Raw genomic sequence first — 16,470 nt, 5'->3', positions numbered from 1 at the left:
GTTTTTTTTCTGTTCCTTCTCTCCATCCGTCACGAATGGCATGACATTGGCATGGTCAGGGTAGTGACCGTGCGTTGAGTCGTCGTCGATGAGTGTGAGAGAACTCTTGGAGGGTTGAATCGAACCCTGCCAACATCATCAACATGGGCTCGGCTGGCAGCAATTCTGACTCCATACTTCACCCACCCCAATCGAATCCTGGGAGCAGCGGCGGATGAACTCAGCTGTTTTCCCGCACAATTTTGTTTGTACACATAGAGAGTTTAGTTAAGGAAAGCGGCTCGGGAGAAGTTATTGCGTTAAGCTTTTGTTGGTGCGTTTGCAGATCCAGATGAGAGTGAGTACCCCGAAGGTAGAACAACTCTGTAGTTCTCAGCCGTTCTCTAGGATTCTCTGGGAAAACTCTTGCTGGTGCTCGCCGGATCTTTTGCCATGGTTGCCATTCACGCAATATTTGAATATTCAAGCAGTAACAGTTTATGATTTTACCAGTAGCATTATGAGTTCACATTTAGCTGAATAAAGGGCAGGTGCCCGAAATAAATGAACATATTACCCGTCTTGGAACTAGTGCAGAAATCTTCAATACTTTCAAAGTTCAATTAGGTTGTTTTGCAACATTTGTGCGTTTCATGTGCTTGGGAAAATTAATAGTTCACATACTCCACAACACATTGAGCGCATGCAAAATATGTTAAAGCACAATCCGAAGCGTTTTTGGTCCTTTGTTAACGAGAAGCTAAAGGAAACCGGGATGTTTCTGGGAGAGCATAAATCGACTAATTTGGAACAGACATGTAATCTTTTTGCTGAACATTTCGCCAGTGTATTCAGTACTTCGCACGCCACGTCCACTAAAATCGCAGGAGCCCTTCGGTACGTTCCTAACAACATACTGAATCTTACAGGAATTGTTTTCTCGGAGGAAAAAATTCAAACAGCTATATCTAAGCTAAAACCGTCGTCGACTGTGAGACCTGATGGAATTCTGGCCAATACTTTAAAAAATTGTGTAGACGTTTTGTGGAAGCCACTCTCGGTTATCTTCAACCTGTCCATTCGCACCGGTAAATTTTCAAGTGCTTGGAAGAAGTCGTTTATAAGTCAGTTCATAAGAAAAATAATAAGCACGACATAACGAACTGCAGGGGAATTACTTCTCTCTGTGCCTGTTCGAAGGTTCTAGAAATTATTGTATCGCAGAGGCTTTTTTATGCAGCTAAGTCGTACATCTTTATTGATCAACACGGATTTTGTCCGGGACGTTCGACGAACACGAACTTATTGGAGTTCACTTCATTCTGCATTCGCACTATGGAAAAAGGGGGTCAGGTTGACACAGTGTATACTGATCTTAAGGCTGCCTTCGACCGCATTGACCACCGTTTGCTCCTTGCAAAACTTCAACATCTCGGACTCGGAGAAGGACTAATTGTTTGGTTTGAATCGTTCTTGACAAATCGTTCTCTCACTGTTCGGCTAGGAAATGCTGAGTCTTATGTGTTCCAGAATAACTCAGGAGTACCACAAGGCAGCAACATCGGACCTCTTCTTTTCTGCACTTATAACAACGATGTAACATACGCTCTGCTCCGGGTGTAGAATGTTGTATGCTGATGACTTGAAAGTTTATCGGAAAATTGAAAGCTACAGCGACTGCTTGGAATTGCAGCAAATGTTAAGTAAATATCTGGAGTGCTGTAATTTGAATTGCTTAACGGTCAGTGTGGCGAAATGCAATGTAATCAGTTTACTCGGAAAAAGAATCCGCTGACCTGGAATTACACTCTCCAAGATTCCACTCTTGAACGAGTTTCCGTTGTGAAGGATCTCGGTGTACTATTGGATTCCAAAATAACATTTGAAAATCAACTGAATTACGTCGTAGCCAAAGCGAATAGGACTTTGGGATTTATTTTACGAACCACTAGGGAATTCCCAAATCCACAGTGTCTACGAACTCTATATTGTGCATTAGTTCGCTCGCACCTGGAATCTGCAGCAGTCGTCTGGTGCCCTAGCCATGACATCTGGGTCAGTAGAATTGAATCAGTACAATCGAAGTTTACAAGCTCAGCACTCCGAATTAGCTCCTGGCCAGTCCCGGAAGAATTTCCTACATATTCACAGCGATGTTCCTGGTTGGATCTGGATACCCACGCTAACCGACGTGAATACCTGAAGGCGGCGTTTGTTGGGAAATTGCTGCTCGGTGACATCGATGCGCTAAACATTCTTGCGAGAGTTGACTTCAACGTGGTGCCTAGACAACTGAGAACGCGAGAATTTCTACGGTTAGGATTTCATCGTACACTATACGGTCAGAATGAGCCTATTCGTTCCATGTGTGCAGTTTTCAATAATGTATGTAGTGAATTCGATTTCAATTAAACGAGTGATATGTTTTTGAACCGCTTAAGAGCTACAATGTTATGATAATTATTGTTTTGTATTCTGTTTTTATGTGAGATCTTAATATTGCTTTTATTTTGTAAATCATTATTGTTAGTTTGTACATTTGTGAATTATTGTATCGTCTATGCTAAAGAAACTAGAGTAAATGTTTACTATAGGCTCGTTAGTCGATGCTATCTCCACTGATGGGTTTTTATGCCTTGTGCTTTTCCCATCACATCCATTTAGACCTCCTGGTCCGATGGATTAGGAAATAAACAAGGGTCATTCCTGTGGAGCGCCGATATATCATAGCGTTTGATTATATTTATAAATCGCATAGTTTCCATCAGGTAGCCCCTCGTCAGCCAATATTTCGCCCATCCATGTCTATCCTTCGCCCGCGTTCATCTGTCACATCAGTCAGCCAGTCAGCAGTCAATTCGTTCTTCTGGAGACAGTCCTCGTCCAACGGACAGCAACGGCAGCAACCAGATATCTCAGGGCGCACGCGATTTCATCCTTTCCCGCGCGGCAGCTGACCACGACAGGAAGGCCCGCTACCGCAAGAATGTATCTCGGATCAGGCCCCTCAGCCAGGTAAGAGCTCCACAAAGAACTTCTACTCCAATGCTGACCCCACAATTCCAAACAAGAATGTATGAATTAAACCGACACTTGGTCATCCGACACGAGAGTGCCCGCAGTTGCACTTCCTTTTTTATTTTACGTGGTGGAATAGGAAAAAACACCAGCAGAATTTTATTGGGACCATCTTTGTTCCGAGAAAAACCCGGTGACCGATATGAGGCACAGAAAGGTAAGTTTTTTTTATTTACACCGATTGCATTTGTAAATGAAGTTTATTTGCGAAACCTGTTTGTTTTCAGGTTGTCCGATTTCCAGTTCTAAAGAAAATCTTCAATTGGACGCTGGTTTTTGAAGATTCTCCTGAAAGATAATGTTTCTATGAAGCAAAATATGTTACCCGGATGTGGTTTGGTTCGGCAAGGTCGTTTGCATTTGGATCTGGTTGGAACTTCCCTCATGTATGAAAGTGAAATGAGAACCAGCACTTATTTGTTTTGCATAATGTTGTAACTATTTTAGCTGAATTCGAAATGTTTTATTGACGTGGACAAATTGAACGAAACAACATAAAATGTAGAGATAACCCTCCCGATGAGGTCTATAGCAGGAGGCTTAATCTGCCGGATTTGCAGTGCCGTATTGACAGTTTCAAAGGTGAGTATTAGACCGTGAATTCCGTGGACATTTATTAATTTTTTTCGAATTTTCATTTTCTGACAGTAAAATTTTATGGCCAGCCTTGATTCATCTAAACCCCCAGGGAGAGAAGTTTCAAAATGTACCCGAATACCGACGAGCTACTTACATATTCGGACGTGGCATCTTCGCTGGCTTGCGAATATTCCGGTGAGTTTCATTGGTTTCGTATTGACGACTAATTATATGTTTTTTTATATTAATTTTTCTAGGAGACCTGTACAAAAAATCTAAGAAGAAGAAGAAGAAGGATCGGGGTCGGGAAATACTGGCTTCGAGAATACGTTTCTAGTAAGGAAGATTCCGGAAGTATCGGGGATGATAGTCAGGTGGCTCCGGAAGAGAGTTTTCTATACACGGCCCCTGCCACAGCATCGATTTCCACTGTTGGAAGTTCCAACAGTTCAGCTCCAAGAAAATTACCGGAATCCGTGCCATTTTGGATTCCGACACAATCAGCACATGATGTTCCGAGAAATTGCATTTGGAAAACCAAGATTATGAAAATATAAAATTGTGAAGGAATAGTAAATCGACGCAAATTTCATTACGATAATAAAAACATTCCCCGTAGCTTTCAGAAAATACATCGCGTTGAACTCACTCAAAATTCACGTAGAATGTAGGTGACTTTCTTAAAGCTCCAATTCCTATAAGGATACGTTTACATTATTATTTCATAGCATCTACGTGAAAATCTAGTGGATAAAAATTATGTAGTTTTTCACGTAGCCACTACGTGCAGATTATTTTGCTTGCAGTCAACGTGTACGCGCAAGTGAGTAAACAAAGCGGGAAAGGAAAAACTAACCGAAAAGAAAAACGCTGTATCAGGTTCACGTTAAAATAATCTGTATCTAGCGACCTTAAAAATTAAACTGGACACTAATGAAGCATTCTGTGAGTTAAGTAAATAATTTTCTTACCCATTTCGTAAAGAAATAATTGCGTGGAAGCGCATTGATTTTAACTGATTTTGCGAAGCTATTTCGGACATAGTAAGAAAGAAAAAGCATAGTGTAAAAGAGTTCTACATTTTTTTGTGATTTAACTGGTTTGAAAATAACAAAAGCGAGTTGAGAGGACAGCCTGAGTGTATTGACATAAATATCTAGCGAGTTAAGAAGACAGCTTGAAAATTAAAAGACGAGGTGAGAAGACAGCCTGAACGCATTGACAAGAATATCAAACAAGTTGAGAGGACAGCTTGTAAATACAAATGCGAGTGGAGAGGACAGCCTCAACGTTTTGACAAGCATATCAAGTGAGTTGAGAGGACAGCTTGAAAAATCAAAGGCGAGTTGAGGGGGCAGCTTGAGTGTATTGATAAGAATATCAAGCGAGTTGAGAGAAGCTTGAAAACTAATAGGCGAGTTGAAATGACAGCCTGGGCGTAATGGAAAGAATATCAATTGAATTGAGAGGACAGACTGAAAATTCAATGGCGAGTCGAGAAGCCAGCCAGATAATATTGACTAGAATATCAATTGAGCTGAGAAGACAGCTTAAAATATGAATAAGATTGACCATGAAATTGAAAAGAAGAAAATAGCATAAAGGTGTTCATAGAACAGCTTGAAATTGGAAAGCGAATTAAGATTCCAAACTCTATCTCAGTTAACATGCGACCAAAGCATAAACCGGGGCTGGGAACTCGTTTTCCGCTCAAGTTACTTGCATCCCTCCTCTGACGAATAGAGGTCCGGCCTTTTCTCGCAACTCGAGGCTTGCTTGGTTTGCACAACCATCGTGCGCTCCGCCTCTGTTCGAAACCACTGCAAGAGACCAATGACCTCTCCTCTAACGACTCGAGATCTTGGCTCCGCTTGGTTTGGCTCGAGGCCATCTTCTCTTATGCTCAAAGTATGACAGAAATTAAAAGCGCTCATCTGTTCTCGTGTGGTGATCATGCATTTAACTCCCCCACCTATGTAAAAAATTAATGCAAGTTATCAAATTATTAGTTAATCTCCAGAGGTCCCACCAGCAGTGCAGTGGGGGCTTACACTGTCAGGTTGACGTTTTGCAGGAGAATTGAAGGATCTATACAGCATCACAAGCTCTTGGAACCAAACCCAAGTCTGCGAAAGAAGTTGTGCATCTGGGTACCAGTATCCAGACCCAAAATCCGCCAGACACAAGAGGTGTCACAGATGCCCCCGAATTCCGTTTGCAAACGGAGTAAGTACGGTTGACAACTCGATTTGCTCTTCGGGACCTTCTAGACTGTGTGGACTGAGATTCATCAAGAGTGAGAAAGGTACCAGGACCAGGCCAGGCGTAGATATAGGAATCAGATGTGAAAGGGTCCTATACGTTTTTCGGGTGGTCGAGACCCCAATTCGTGCATGTGACCAAAGGCTGTGCGATCGACGACTCGTTTTGTGTCTCGGGTCTTTTACTGGACCTGACTCGCAAAACGAGTAGTTGCGCAATGTGTTTATCCCAGCTCAACATGATAAGAAGTCGTATCTTGAGTCGTTAAAGGAGAAGTCGGGCCTTGAATTCATTCCGAGTACCGAGTTCAATGTCCAACTGGCAGCATTTAATGGACGCCTCAGAAAGTACCACTACAGGTTCGGAGACGTGGTCTTGCCACTCTGTCTGGTTTGTAGTGACGCAGAGGAGACACCAGAGCTCGTTGTGTTCGTTTGACGAGGTTCCAAGCGGCACGTACCAACATATTGAGCGTCCAATCCCATAATCGAAGCTACAAAGATAAGACATCATCTTCTGCGTAGTAGTGGTTATGGGTGCGTCGCGAACGTGTGTAGGAAACCCACCGTCGAAGAGTATCCGAGTAGTATCGTTTTTTTCGCGGGAAACTACGGAGATAAGACTAGACCTTCTTCGCATCGGACCTTGTGGGTAGGGGGTGTCCACTTAATGGTAAAGAAGCTTTCGATGCCAGACGAGCCTCCCAAGTCAGTGTAGGATATCGTCACTGTCGCAAAACATCCGAGTCATATCGTTCAAAGTCCCAAACTTGTACTGTAACATGCGCGAGTCCAGGACAAACTGCTTTCGATTCAGCACTTGACGAGCAGAATTGCCGTGGGGCCAATATCCAGAATTTCCAGCCACATGGAGAAAAGAAGACCGGACAACGGTTTGAGTAGACTGACCCTTTCGATGGGGGCTGTCTATTAGAGTGCGTCCAGTCCCACGGTTTGAAGCTGCAAGGATAAGACAATATCTTATGCGTAGCGAATGCCATGGGTACGACGCGTTCGTGAGTAAGATGCTCAACCTACGGGAAGTTTCTGAGCACCCGTTTCCCAATGATCGCAGCTACGGGAATAAAACTAGACCTTCTCCGCAGTGGAGGTCGTTGGGATAGGGTTGTTCCACGATCGGATAATACCCATGGGTAGAATGTGAGCCTTGAGTTGGTGTAGGATGACGTCTTCTTTGGGAATCATCCGAGCAGTTGCGTTAAGTCCCGCGCACGTTCTGCGACAAGCGCGTGTCCAGGATAAGCTGCTCTTGATCGGCAAACGACGGGCATACAGGTGGCAAACCTCTGATTTTGGGGATAAGAGGTCGGGCTTCGAGTCGTTCTATGAGATTTCAGACCTCGAGTCTTCAGGAGTAGAGGTTTGTGTGGTCAACCCTGAGTCTTTACGAAAAGGGGTCGTATCTCAAGTCTCAAGAGTAGAGTGTGTGGTCAACCCTGAGTCTTTACGATAAAAGGTCAGGTCTCAAGTCGCTAGAGGAGGCCTCGAGTTGCAAAGGGGAAAGATTTACATGAGAATCTCGAGTCATTGCGAGCAGATGTCGGTTATCAAGTCGTTAGAGGATAGTTAGGACTTCGACTCGTAATGATGAGAGGTTTTACTGAAAGTGGTCTCGTTCCTGAATATTGCCTTGAAGCGCACTAGCGTGAATAGACCACCCACTTTTGAAGGATAGTGTGTTAAATAGTTCAACTCGGGAACAAGGTCTCCAGTTGGATTTAAGGGAGTATGTGGCTTGAGGCCAAATCCGACCAGAAGATTGTGGGACGTTGCACAGTGGGCCAGGAACCACACTTTTGCGGTCAAAATTGACTGCAGGCCAGAGGCTTCGTTGTAGCTCATTGATGTCTTCGACAAAGTTACTCGACTATATTTGCGCTATCTATTGATGGATTTGAATTAGTTCTATTTTTCTCCGCAAGGTGGAGCCAAAATCTAACTTTTTACAGAAGCAAGATACAGGCATGATTTCTTCTACAAAGTTATTTATTATACCTTCAACATCAACTTTGTACAACATTGGTAAGTTCTATGTTGTGTACTTACCTTGCAAAAATAATAATTTAAGGAAACCTTGCAAAAAAATAGTTTATGACTTATTTTTGTTTTTAGCTATACAATACCTCAAATTTCCACTCGATTGGAATAGACTCAAATGAGATATTCTAGTGGAAAACTTATTCGTTTCGCGGAATTTTTTAAGTCAAAATCGCAAAAAATAGGTTGAAATTATACATTTTTCAAATTGCGATAACTTGTTTTCTCACAGTTTGGCGCACCTCATTTTTCGAGAAGTGACAGTTGTGATTATGATTTAAATGTATGTTAAAAATGTCGGTGGGTTCTCGTGGGTTTCTTGCCAAATGATTTAATAAAGTTGGTTAACTTTCAATTCACATATTTTAAGACCTTTTTCAAAGAAAACATCCGCATTACTCGTAGAAAATATAGTCGAGTAACTTTGTCGAAGACACCGATGAGCTTCAACGAAGCCTGCAGTCAATTTTGACCGCAAAAGTGTGGTTTTTTGCCCACTGTGCGCCTTCAGGAGAGGAAGTAGCCGCTTCTGGAGGCACTCTTTCATTTACACCTGTTCGTTCATCGTGTCTTGGGTCACGAAAGGTGCACTCCGCTTCACGCACGGGCAGATGGCTTGCCAAACCAGGAACTTATTCGCATATCTGGACTTCTTCTGAGAGCAAACATGCTCCAGAACGCTGAACTTATCCTTGGCCATGAAAAACAGGTTGCCAGGGATCTGTTTGAAGTCGGTCTTCACATATGTTTCGTTGTCCATGATGCAGCATTCAACTATCGTCAGCATGTTGAGGTACAACTTCCTGGCACGGGTTTTGGCGGACTTGTTCTGCTTCTCGTCGCAATTAGGGGACTTTTGTACCTTGAACGTTTGAAGCCCAGCCTTAGTTTTGGCTTTCTGGACAAAACTTACATCAAACAAGTGGTTGAAGTTGTTTGTGTACTTACGGAGCTCCGTTTCTTTGCGTTGTTCTACCGTGTTTTTACCTTAACTATCGTTCCCTTTGGTGTCGTACGCGCTACCCAGTTACTTGTGCCGCCGTGAATAGTGGAATCCTGCCCGTTTAGTGTGTTCCGTGCCGAAAATTTGGTCGTTTTGGTGCCATTCTGTTGCCGTTTGTTTTGTTTTGATTTCGTGCGTGGCATAGATACTTTCTGAACAGACGAGGAACTGTGGAAAAAAAAACTCAACCGAAAAAAAGTTTTTTTTGTGCACCGATTAGGCTCTTCTTTGGAGTTTTTTCGAAACTATTTCGCTTAGACATAATGGCCAATACGAAGGATAAGAAGCAGTGTGGAGAGTGTCAATTGGTCATTAATGATCTTGAGCCTATCGTTTGTGGTTTTTGTGGCAATTTTTTCCACATCAGCCAGCAGTGTTGGGGATTCAATATCCGCCTTAATAGGGAGCTGTTCTCCCAGGGTAAGGTCATTTTTATATGCACCCAATGTCGTAACGAGCTCAACGGACGAAGTATCCGCCGTTATATAGACGATAACTCGATCTCGGATGGAAATTCCGTCCCAATAACCGCGCTTGACAAGCTAAAAAAGTCGATGATATGGCTCAGAAGCAATATCCTCCGATAACAGCTTCCTCGTTTCCCCCTTTGAAAGGGACACCACGAACGTATCCGTCTCCAAACATTAAACGTCGCCGAGGCAATGATGGACTATCTCTTGTGTCTTCCACAATAACCGGGATTAAGGCTGTCGATCTTAGCGATCTATCAGTCTCGTTTATTGTACCTCCTCCCGCAACACCTAAGTTCTGGTTGTACCAAGCTGGTCTCCAGCCGCAGATCACGGACGAAGATGTTGACAAAATAATATCCCGCTGCTCGAATCCTTCTACACCGGTTGAAATGAAACGTCTGCTACCGAAATTGGATTGGATCCTAAGTACAAAGATGCTGCATTGAACCTCATGACGTGGCCTACAGGGTTGCTCTTTCGGGAATTTGTGGATCAGCCAAAAAACTACAACCGGCAGCCTTTGACTCCTGCCCCAATGGTTCAACGTTTTCAACCTATGGAAGCTACTACCCCGACCGTATCTGGCCCTGGTCGATCCACAACCGCTCCAGCGGCCCTGATGTAGGCTCTCCCAGTATCTTGGAGGATGATCACTCGGCCTCCTTTTTAGCCAACGACGATGACGAGAACTCAAACCTCGCCGAATTGTTTTACGACGTTTCTTCAAATAGGAATAGCCAGCGCTGATTGGGTTTCATCACTGGGACGCATCGATCTTGGCACTTGGGAGGCCTCAAAACCCTTCGACTCAGTCGCGCAGTTTCCAGCCAGCGTCTTCAGTCGTCCCAGCCCTGAGCTCGATAGTGGCAACGAGGTCCTCCAGCCCACTTTTCCAGGCAAGTACTCATATTCTTCTGGAACACTTTCCCTGTGTGATGAAATTTCAACCAATCACAGATTCTACAATGGCCAGCAACACTATCGGGTTTCTTCATGGGCTTCAACACCAGGACGCATCGATTTGAGCTTTTTGGAGACCCCGGAGCCCTTCGACTCAGTCGCGCTGTTTCCAGCCAGCGTCATCAGTCGTCCTGGCCCTGAGTTCGTCGGATCCTTGTTCTCTTAATGAATGCGCAAGATTAAATCACGCACGGGCTGTTCTTTCGACTCCATTTCCGTGAGATTTGATCACAGGACTTTAAAAATTGCAGGATGTAAACAATGCACTATGAACTAAATCCACCTCAATTTTCATTAAATTCTATCCAACGCAAAGTTAGAGCAATTTTATAGTGTGACAAATTCATCGTGGACACCCTTTATGGGTTATGTTTAAGAATAGATAATACCTACGCAAGATTTCAAATAGTTCGGTTTACGGCTCTTCTCATACAACTTCAATAACTAAATCAATGAAAATATATTAACAATAACAAATTGGCATCACTTCAATAGCAGTAACCGATCACATTGTAGCCCAATGCAAAGGAATTCCGCTACAATACAATTTCGGTCCTTTTTCTCTCCGTTCAAACGAACTCAAATTTGCTGAGTTCCCAAATTTTCCTCCCACGTTCATCTTCTCACCCACCAAAAGACGAGGGGTTCCCATTTTTTCCCAGAACATGCCAAACCCCCTGGAGATGGATGCTGTGCGAGCTCCCGGCAGTTAGAGCGTTCGCCTCCAGTCGGCAGTCGGAATTGAGATTTGCTCGCGTGCGGTTCGGTCCCGAAACCTAGACCTGGCTGTCTATCTCAGAACTAATTTCCCCGTTGTTGCTGGTCCTGAAAGTCCCCGGTCGTCGTTTTTTCGTCCGAGTTTGGGGGAGCACGTGTGCAGCCAGCAATTTTTATTTTTGCGGGCTACCTTTTTTTTTGCGTGTGGCTGCTGCAGAAGCCTTCACCGATATCCCTCCGGTTGTTGTCGATTCGAGTCCGTCTCCCGGTGCGGTCGTTTGGATTGTGGGAACCAAACCCAGTGTGGCTAACAGCCGCAGAGTTTGTGTGTGAGCTCGAAAAGGTGTGAGGAAGAACGAGTCGAGGAAAGCTTTTAATTCCACAAGCCCGGAGCAATGCGCTTTGAGGGAGGATTTTCCCTTGATTTTTCATTCCTCTTCGGTTTTGTGAATGAAAATGGGAATGGGGAGCTGTTAAATGTGCGAAAGTGATTGAATGAAGCAAAACAGCCAGCCAGCAAGTTTCGACCGATGAATGATTGGAGATAATTCGATTTTGTGTTTTATTTTCCAGCTCGGCCCGGGAGTGTGAATAAATGGAAAGTGTGCATCATCGAGTTAAGAATCCCACTGGAATAAGATGAAAGCTGAATCGAGAGCCGATGGAGTAAATAAATATTTATGATAAGGAAGTAAAGTATGTAATCGCACGGATTCATTCAATCGTTCCGACACAGAAGAAGGATGCTTCCATGAAAGAGAGAGAGCGAGGAAAAAGAGTTAGTTTTGTTTATGTGGGCGATCGTGATTTGGGGGGATGCTGTCTGTAAACTCCAAGGGGATAGAAAAAACTCTTCAGAGCCTGAGAATTCAATTTACTTGCTTTCGGTACTCGTTTTCCTCGATTTGGGGTGGGGAGAAGTTCGGAATTTCCAACATTTGGCGAAAATTGGATTTTTCTCTTATATGTGATGATTCCAAAGAGCTTTATTTCAAAGGGTAGCTGCTGCAGGATTTGAAATGTTAGAAACAATCGCTCGACGGCAAACCCGGGAACAATCCCACCCCCATACACGCTGCAATAAGTCATCGCTTCTTCTTCCTCCTAGAAGAACCAGGAACCGGAAATCCATGTGCTGAATTGACAAAACCTGCTCGTTCCGGCTAGCAAGTACCAACTGTGTGTTATGTGTTATGCAATCGCAATGAATGGCACAAGCGTCGTCGTCGAACGGCGGCGACTGGGAAAAGTGTTTGGAATCGTTTTTCTTGTCGATCGGTTTTGTTTTTTTGTGCTATTATTTGTCCTCGCGAGTTTTTCTTTGAGGTATGGACGTCCTTGAGAGGCAGAAGAATGATTGTGCTTTCTAAATTGAATTCTTTTGTTTTGGTAGATGGAAATGGAAACTTGTGTTTGCGTTTGAATGTTTATTTTCTGAAATTTAATTGCAATTGGTCCGTCTCTTCTTTATCAAACAGAGTACGTTCCAATCAGTTATGTCAGAAACGTAGGTACATTTTATTTCGTGTTTGAAAAGCGTAAGTATAAAAGTTCTTATAAATTTGGATCTGCACCCAAATATTCACAGTTTATGTCCATGTTAAAAAGCTTAACACATTAAGGACCGCGAACAAATCTAAGCCGAGAAGCACCGATATTCGGCTTTCTGTGGCTACAAACTCGCTTAATAATCTTTCAGTTACCGGAAGTGTTGTGTTCAATTTTTGTAGAATAGAGTGTTATTATTGAATGGAAAACATTCGAGCTATGCTTCTAAGAGCAGAATATTCTCGGCAAGCGGAAAAACCACAAACCCGAAGAAACAAGTTCCAAAAAGCTATAGATTGCTAATGACATATTCCACGCGCTTATACCGGCCACAATTGACTTTTATCCCTTTTCGAATAATAAAAATCTTAGATTCGTTAATAAATTCAGTAGATAAAATTACACAAATCCAACGGAAAAAAAGAGAAAAAATTTAGTTCTAACCCTAATCCGCTCTTGAGTAACAATTGAAAGTTTTGCGGCTTGTAACTTTATTCGAGTGCATTTAAATAAAAAAAAATCGGGGACCCTCAATGAATTCTTTAAGTCTTTAATTTTGCATGGTTACTTTTTTCATGGAAAGCCCAGGAAAAAAAAAATACTCCCTAATCACATCTTGAGTGTCTACTTGACAATCCTCGCTTAAAACCACTATATCTCTCTTGTTTCCTACCTATTTTTCCCAAAATAAGTTTTAAATATCCGGAATCCGGGCAAACCCAGATAAACCCGGGCAATCTGGCAACCTTATGCTAGCGTTAGTTTGCGCTGATTTGTGAATGTTTAGAAAGTATATAACATTTTTATTTATTACTAGCTGACCCGGTGTGCTTTGCTATACCTTTCAAAATCAAATGATATTTTCAAAAATTATTCAAATTTTTATCGTTTTATAGGCATTACTTTAAATCAAATTATAACATAATTCATAAGCAACCGCTTAAAAAATGAGAGCTGCAGCTGGAGTTTCAAATTGCAACACAAAGATAACTTTAACGAATATTCTAAATCTTGCTCTATAAATTTGTTTTAAAGATCTGATAATTTGAAGCTGTCTGGACGGTCTCAAATTAATCGTACGCAAACAATCTAACCTATAAAATACGGTTGTTTTTTCTTGATATGTTCTGGATTTATGCTGAAAAATTGATAAGAGAGCCCCTACCCTGCCCTTACTTTCACCCCCTGCTGCATGGAGGTCGTGATTTTTAATAATCATACCTATTTTTTTCGTTCCCAAAAATCCTCTTATATCAAATATTGTTCCATTGGTTGATTAGTTTTTAAGCTTTACATAAAAATTTATATGGCCCCTCCTCCTTTCTTCCCCTATCTACACTGTAAAGCGTAAGGATCTATAACAATCGTAGAAAGATATCTCGTAACCAAGTACCTTTCCATGCCGTATTTGTTTCCATTTGTTGGCTTCGTTAGCATAAATTGAGAACTTATGCTAACACTATTGTATTGGGCTCACCTCCCTCCTCCTATGTACGTATTCACTGAAAGGAGGATGGTGTGTCAGAAATTCATAGAATCATACCAAAATGATTTTCTATGTTAAGTTTTGTCCATTTATCGGATTTTGTAAAAAAAAAGTTAAATATAAGCCTCCTCTTCCCTTCCTATATTCCCAATTCTATCACGAAAGGAATTGTTTAACATAGAAAAAGTAATTTTCGTACTCAAATACCTTTTAATGCCAAATTTGGTTTCATTTGCTCAATAAATTCTCGAGTTATGCCAAAAACATTATTTGGAAGCCCCCCCGTTTCCCTCTTAATATCTTTCTGCTGAAAAAAGGGGGCTCCAATTTATGATAGAAACATTTCTCGAATCCAAATACCCTCATATGCCAAATATGGTAAAATTTGCTCGATCAACTCTCCAGTTATACTGAAAACTGTAAGGGAGACCTCTCCTCCCCCATTTCATCCACCTCTTTGAAGGAGTGGGGGATACTAAAAATTCATAGAAGCATTTCTCGTACCCAAATATCGTTCCATGCCAAATTTGGTTCCATTTGCTGGTGTAGTTCTTGAGTTATGCAGTGAAAATTGTATGAAACTCCCCTCCTTCTTTCCTTTCTCCCCGCTGGAAGAAGGAAGGGGTCTCAAACAATCATTAGAACATGTCACGTTCCCAAATACCCGCCCATGCCAAATTTGGTTCCATTTGCTTAATTAGTTTTTGAGTTATTTAAAAAATTATAAAAGAGGCCCCTTCCCCTTTATATCTCCCTACTGGAAAGAGGGTGGGGTCTCAAATAATCAAAGAAATATTTTTTGGAACCAAATACCCTCCCATGCTAAATTTGGTTCCATTTGCTTCATTATTTTTTGAGTTATGTAAAAAAATATGAAATAGGCCTTTGTACTGAAGAGAGGGAGGGGTCTCAAATATACATTGAAATATTTTTCGTATCCCAATACCTTCCCGTGCCAAATTTGGTTCCAATATCTTGATTAGTTTTCGAGTTATATGAAAAATTGTAAGGTGGCCTCCCTCCCCCCTTCCTATCACCCCACTGAGAGGAGGGAGGGGTACCTAATATTCATAGAAATATTCTTCGTACCTAAATACCACCCCACGCCAATTTTGATACCATTTGCTTGATGGGTGCTCGAGTTATGCAAAAAATTGTCTTTTGTTTGGGAGGCCCCTCCCTCCCTTAGTGAGAGAGGGAGGGGTCTCAAACCATAATAGAAACCTTCTCCGGCCTCCAATACCCCCGCCTGCCAAGTTTCACGCAAATCGGTTCAGTAGTTTCCGAGTCTATAGGGAACAGACAGACAGACAGACAGACAGAAATTCATTTTTATATATATAGACTAGCTGACCCGGTCTGCTTTGCTACACCTTCTAAAAATCAATATATTGCGCGAAAAGTATTTTAATAAAAATGAATTTCGATATTGTAAAATGAGAGCTTACATACGAAATTACTATTGGAATACAAAAAAGATGAGATTCTTTGAAATTTGTTTTTTAAACTGGAACTGCTGTAGGAGGAAGAGTCTATGAACTGCTATAACAACATTTTTTGTAACCAAATATCATCAAATTTCACATATGGCTCCATTTGCTTGATAACTTTTCGAGCTATACTTACTTTTCTTCTTCCCGTTTCTCCTCTGGAAGGAGGAAAGGTCTTGAATCAAAAAAATCTCATGTAAAATATGGTTTCTTTAGATTGAAAAGTTTTAAAAACTATGCGATTAAACCTCACCCATTCCCGGCTCTGTACTGTGAGTAATCACTCCTTAAAAAATAGTAACATTTTTCGTATTCGAATACTTTTTCTTTCAAATTTGTTTCCATTTGTTGGATAAGTTCTCACAAAAAAATGTGCGGAATTCCTTTTCCACTCTCTTATTCCCCATTGTAAGGTGAAAAGGGTTTTTTTTTTAATAACTATAGACTCATTTATCGTACCCTTATACTCTTCCCTGTAAAATTTAGTAAAATTTATTTGATGAGCTCTTGAATTTATCAAAACATATGAAAAAATTGTACAAGAAGCACCAATGGGGTAAAATGGTCCATGCCAATCTTTCTCAAAAATAGGGGAAAGGTTTCCTAAATGGGCCTATCGGGTTAAATGACCCTACGGCTGTTTGATGAAATGGCTGACTGGACAGCTTATCTGACCAATGTATTTTGAGGGTGATACGCTTAAAACATAAGGCAAGAAAGAATTTTATGAATTTACAAACTCAAAAAAATTTAAAAAATCATACAAGGTTTTCATACATTTTGATGTAATATTTCGACTTTTAAAAATTATACGTAAAGAAGCTTGAAACAAAAACTA

At 41.6% G+C, this 16,470-nt stretch overlaps 1 protein-coding gene across 1 annotated transcript in view; it reads left to right on the top strand.

The window, feature by feature from the left end:
• The first annotated feature begins 11,138 nt into the window (after nucleotides 1-11,138).
• The window catches only part of LOC129752885 (ras-like protein family member 10B), a 145,463-nt gene continuing 140,131 nt past the window's right edge, over nucleotides 11,139-16,470 (top strand). The window contains exons 1-2 of the mRNA XM_055748671.1: nucleotides 11,139-11,451; nucleotides 11,682-11,804. The gene's annotated coding sequence lies outside the window, so the exon portion shown is untranslated. The remainder of the gene's footprint in view (nucleotides 11,452-11,681; nucleotides 11,805-16,470) is intronic.

The sequence above is a fragment of the Uranotaenia lowii genome, chromosome 3 (assembly GCF_029784155.1).
Source record: "Uranotaenia lowii strain MFRU-FL chromosome 3, ASM2978415v1, whole genome shotgun sequence".
Classification (NCBI taxonomy): Eukaryota; Metazoa; Arthropoda; class Insecta; order Diptera; family Culicidae; genus Uranotaenia; species Uranotaenia lowii.
This window is presented reverse-complemented; position numbering and strand designations above follow the sequence as displayed.